At 35.1% G+C, this 6,214-nt stretch overlaps 1 long non-coding RNA gene across 1 annotated transcript; it reads right to left on the bottom strand.

Moving 5' to 3' along the window:
• Positions 1-2,573: 2,573 nt before the first annotated feature.
• LOC111404034 lies at positions 2,574-4,654 on the bottom strand. Its single transcript, XR_002704637.1, has 2 exons — positions 4,365-4,654; positions 2,574-3,060 (listed from the first exon to the last, which is right to left on the bottom strand). It is a non-coding gene; the product is annotated as an uncharacterized LOC111404034 (long non-coding RNA).
• Between the last annotated feature and the right edge of the window lie 1,560 nt (positions 4,655-6,214).

Genomic DNA, 6,214 nt, shown 5'->3' with positions numbered 1-6,214 from the left:
CGTTCGATACAACATATCTCACAAATAAGTATGATATGCCTTTTGCTCCTTTCGTTGGCATCAATCACCATGGACAATCAACGTTGCTCGGTTGTGATTTGCTTTCGAACGAGGATACAAATAGTTTTGTGTGGCTATTCAGGTATAGCTTCAGTGCATGCACGGTGTAGCTCCCTATGGAATAATCATTGATCATGATAGAGCCATGCAAAATGCAATTCAAATTGTTTTTCCAAATACAAACCATAGGTGGTGTTTATGGCACATTTTGAAAAAGTTGCCAGAGAAGTTTGGGTACCATATTGATAAGGGTTCTATATTTTCTGATATACAGGGATTGGTGTATGACTCCCAGTTCGTTGAAGAGTTTGAAGAAGGTTGAATCACAATGATCAATAAGTTTGAATTACATGAAAATGATTGGTTATCTGGACTATACGAGAACAGAAAGCGTTGGGTTCCTTGCTTTTCGAAAACCACTTTTGGGCAGGGATTTCAACAACTCAAAGAAGTGAGAGTATGAATGCGTTCTTTGACGGGTATGTACATTCGAAGACCTCATTGATATAGTTTGTAGAACAATATGAGCGAGCACTACGGAATAAGGTTGAAAAGGAATTTCAAGATTATTTCAAATCATATTCACAAATGCTACCATGCGTAAATATGTTTGAAATGGAGAAACAATTTCAATCTGTTTACACCATCTCAAAATTCAAGGAGGTTCAGAAGAAGTTTATAGGGAAGATGTATTGCGACCTCATATCTACTTCAAAAAATAGTTTTGGGACAATGTACGAGGTCTGTACAGTTGTGGCATGCAGCGAGCGAAGAAAAAAACTTTTTTTGTCTCATTTCAAAAGGAGAATTGTCAATGCATTTGTAGCTGTCACTTGTTCGAGTTTAAGGGTATGATTTGTAGGCATGCGATATCTGTATTGATCTGTAATTGCATTACATCAATACCAGAGAAGTACATACTGGGATGATGGAGAAAAGATGTTAGTAGAGCACATGCGAGGGTGGCTATGAACTACGCTGGGTTGGTTAGCACACCTAGTCAGGTGAGATATGAGAGTATGTATCAGTCTTTTACTGGGTTGGCAGACCTTGCTGCTAATGATGATGGGCAGACTCGAGCCATAATGGAGTGAATAGAATCGTAGCGTACTGTTCTTACGTTGACACGGACGAGTACAAGCAGTAATGTCCTCGCACACCATACGATACAATTAGGCACCCAGTGCAGTATATCGCAGAATACCTCGAGCAAGAGCGTACGGAACCCTGTCGTATCAAGAAGAAAGGGTGCACCAAAGAAACTTCGAAGTAAAAGCCCGTTGGAGTTGAGTTCGAAAAAAGTAAAGGTAATTTAAAATATTATAATTCATTGTTAGAACAATTCCTCATACGCTTGCTTTGATATGCAGGCAACGTCGACATTGAGCAAAGGACAGAGACCAAAATCGAGTCAGAATACTACTCTAGTTAGTACACAGGAACTTCAGGCATCTCAACATTAGCAAGATGCAATACCAACAACGTCATCGTATTATAACTAATCATTTATAGGTAGACTAACTTGTTATGCAAATTCTCCTCAACTATGTTATACTACTCCAAACATTTCTATCCTCGAGGCGGCAGATTCTTGAAAACTGCTAATCACTCTTTGTATTTTTGTTTCACATATTTCTACTATAGTTTCCAATAATTCAAAAGATGATTTTATTAAGCAATTTATGGATTTGAAGAATCAGCAATTGGGTCTATCTTGAAGGAAACTCTGAAGGCTTTGGAATATCTTCATCGGCATGGCCATATTCATCGTGATGTGAAGATTAATTGATTCCGAAATATTTATCCTATAAAACAAGCAAAAAGACATTTCCAGATATGACAAGTTCATTGGAATCAACTTGGCTACTAAACTACTTTGCAGATTCATTAATATTTCCTTTTGCAGGCATGAAATATATTAATGGATAGCACTGGGGAGGTTAAACTTGCTGACTTTGGTGTTTCAGCAAGCATGTTTCACAAATGTCATAGGCAGCGCTCGAGGAATACCTTTGTGGGAACTCCATGCTGGTATGGCTTGACATTTATCTTTTCTTTTCTATTTTGTTTTCAGAATATGTATCCGTTTTTGTGATAGTTTAGGTTTTCTGTTATCTTAAATCTTTTGATGCCACCAGATCCAAGGATATTGGAACTCGAGAAGGAGTGAAAACCCGAGCATTTTTTGACAAACAATTCTTTGATCAGTCATTCCCGTGATACTGGATCGAGTACTCATGATATTGGTACTGAGGGAGCTATTGAAAGCATGAAGCCATTTGAAGACCTTGATGGTCTTTTATTTAGTCCTGATGTTTCAGATTTTGATTCTTTGTGGAGCTACTGAATTAATATATGCAATATGATTATTTATAGTCAAAATTAGTGCAATTTAATCCTCTTTTCCCAATTCAGTATTTAGTCCATGAAAGAATAGTTTTCTATCAAAGGATAACACAACAAATAAGCAATCTTTTCCATCACTAATGAATTAGTAAATAACATCACTAAATAACTTAAGTGAAACAAATAGTTAAAAAATACGTCATTAACAACAACTACATGAAGTGTGATTGAAGTGCTACTCGAAAAGGCTACAGAACAGGGTAGAAATCAGCTATTGAAGTGCCATCTGAACAAGAAATGCAAATATACATAACATCAACGTTTATTAAAAAATGGGGCTACTAATGCAACCGGCCACTTTCATTTCTCATTCTTCTCCACGGTTACTTTGCCCTTGCGAATTGTCATGTTCATGTTCATCGAAATCTGGACCTCTTCTTCGTCAGGGAGATGAATTTGATATTGAAACATGCGCGACAAATCTGACACTGATTCTTCTGATGTAGGATTTGCCTTGCTATCGACAGCACTTGATTCACCACTTTATTCTCCTTTTCCAACGCACTCCCAAAAACTGCATTTCTGACTACAGCATTTGAATAGTTTTCCTTCGATTTGCAACTATGACAAATTTCGAAATTCTTTCCTCCCATTCTACAATGACAATCAACCACCCAACATCAGTTTGAAGCACCAAATGAACACAACAACACAATCTCACCATTGCAAATTACCAACCTCAAACAATCCCAGTTAAAGATGCGAAATTGCAGGAAAAATATCTTCTACCAAATAAAGGAGGTGAATTTGTCATTATTCAACAATTTTCAACTAAACCAAGGTTCATCATTGACCAACAAAAGATTCCATATTTAGAACACTTCAAACTAAACGTCGAGTTTCCTCCTCCTATGGGAGAATAATGCATAACACCGACAATGAAAGTTTCGAAAAAAAGAAACTACAAACATTAAAGATGAAATTATTTTAAGCTCTAAAATGGGCTCCTTAACGTTTCCTTATGTAGTAATTTTTCTTTTCATCAGTATTTCCTTCGTCAATGATCCACTGTTTAATAGAAATATATTTCTACGGTTCAACTTGGTTTATTTGAGCCTTTTATTCTTCATCCAACTTGTCTACAAATGGTCACATGGCAACATAAAGGAGGATAATTGTGGTAGGTTAGAGAACATCATAACACATAGTCACAACTAAGCCATCTATCCCTCAAACATTTTATTACCTGTACCGCAACGCAATGTATCGGACCCCCAGAAGTGTACAAGTATTAATCATGAAATATCCCATAAACGACTCTAAATGATAGCACCTTTGAAGTAAGCAATAGTTCCCATTCTCTTCAAGACGCAAATTGGTAAAGAAGATAGTATTGTGATGTTTAGAACAAAAACCAACATAGCTCGTACAGAAGAAGTAAAATGGATGGAGAGGTCAGGGATAAGATTACACACTGTTCTCGGTCCTTTCTATATAATTATTCATAAATCTTACTAATATGTAGAAGAACATTAATCCTAAACCCTGAAATTCAGTTCTCAGAACAGTAAAATCAAAATCATCGAACCAAGGAAACAATATTTCAAAAATTGGACAACTAATCCTAATTTTGGATTCTATAAATTCCCAAAAGCAAAGCACAAAATAACGCAATTTAATATGGGTGATTATTTAGCAGTACAAAACAAAATTGAAAGACGAATACGAAAAACAACCTGGTGACAACAGAGTTATTAACACGAGGATGTATTACTGATCAAGACCGAACTAAAATTTGCTTTGGTCCTCATGACTGTCCCCATATAAACTTTTAATCTAACTCCAATCCGGTTGCACTTCTTATTTCAAGTTTCATAACCTAGAACAATGTACTACGATCTCTTCGATAAATGTTTTAAATACAGCTTCGTTCAGAGAAAATATTAGAAGAACCTTACCTGGCAAGATGACGACTTCGGTGTTCTAATCTGTAGCGGTCAAAATCGATGTAGTTCGCAAATGGTTCGATTTGGAATGCTTGCCAACCCCCACCGTTTTCTTTGATTTTAGGGACAATGAGCCAAGACCTGTCGGACCCACACGGGAGGTTCGCCGGTGTCGAGATTCGTGGCTACTGGAAGTTCCGACCTCACCGATTTTTTCACTCAAACTTTCCAGATTGGTTTTTGTTGAATTTGGGAATAATGTGCCAACACCGCACGCACCAAACGTTTTTCTTCCATTTATTATCAGTGGGGGTTTTTATTTCCCTTCCAGCCATGTGTAAACTCGTTTTTTTTTTTTTTTTTTTTTTATTACCTATATTGAATCTGTACAAATGAATTTGGTGGAATAGCATCAAGAATTTTACTTGACAGACATACGTGAGAAAGGGTTGTTTCTTTTTATAAGAATTATTTGCCTCGATTTTAGGGATTAATGGCTTGAATTGTGTGATTGAATTGACACGTGGGGTTAGACACTACTTGCTTTAGTTTTGGGAAGATTGTAATCAATAATGCCCTTAATTGTCCCCATTATATTAAGTAAACCTTGCATAAATTGCCAGACTAATGGTAACGCACAAGTTTGACAAATAATTCAATGTCCCAATTAAAGTTAGTTATTATAGATATATAGTCCAATTAACCTTATAAGACATTATATAATTTTTTATTTTATTTTTGTGATGTTATATTATAAATTAGAATACGGTAACTTATCACTTTATGTACATTGTCGCAAACTTATTTATCCTTTAAAAAAAACATTCACATTCTTATATTAAGTAGATTTTCATTAATTTGATTTAACGAGAAATCTGGGCAAGTTAATGGGGCCAATTGAGGGATTTTTGGTTGCATAATTATCCTTTTATACTTTTCACAAGATTAGCAGTCAAAACTTTTCTTAATTATACACTCCCCTTACAAAAATAGTTATGACATAAAACCACTCTATTCCATCTTCACTTAACCTTCCACGGCCTTTCCGAGTCTCCATCCCAGAAATGCCCGTTTCATCCAAGACAGGTTTAACACTACTCAAGAAGGTATTAAATTTTATTTTCTGCCATCATTTTGAGAACCAAACACTGTAGGTAAATGATGTAAAACCCACTGCATATTAATTTAATAACATCAAATTTCTTTATGCACTTACATGTTTCTGCATATATATTGTGTGTACATGAATGTCTCTATATAAGAGTCTGTTTGGGAGTGATTTTGAGAATTGATTTTTTGATCGTTAGGAGAAAAGTGGGGTCCATCTGTGAGAGAAGAAGTCAAATATGACGGCTGAAATAGTGAAATAACGGTCAAAAAATCAATTTTTTGGATGAAAAAATCGGGCCCAAACAGGCTCTAAATATGATATATATAAGTACATGTCGCGTGAACACATGGATGTATCTATATGCAGATTTATATATTGTGTGTGTGTATATATATGTTGTATGTATTACTATGTACCTGCGTGTGGGTGAAGGAATGTAAATAAATTTTATGTATTATATATATAAGTGTACTAAATATGTATATGTGCTTGTGCTAGCATGCAGTTGAATAAAATTTGTAGAAGTAGATATTGTTATTTAATAGTTCTCTCTACAAGGATTTTATTATTTTAATGGCTATGGAGCTATTTTTTTAATGATTATTGAAGCAACGAGTACCATATCTTTTAAAAGTTGATTTAACTTCCAAGTTGTACAAGCTTTCACACTTTTAATTACACATAAAATTTTACGACACTAATAAATTGAAATAGAGCAATACTATGAATTCCTATTTAAGGAATACTTGTT

Source organism: Olea europaea, chromosome 11 (assembly GCF_002742605.1).
Source record: "Olea europaea var. sylvestris chromosome 11, O_europaea_v1, whole genome shotgun sequence".
NCBI classification, from domain to species: Eukaryota; Viridiplantae; Streptophyta; class Magnoliopsida; order Lamiales; family Oleaceae; genus Olea; species Olea europaea.
The sequence above is the reverse complement of the archived record's forward strand: the minus strand, read 5'-3'. Positions and strand labels throughout refer to the sequence as shown.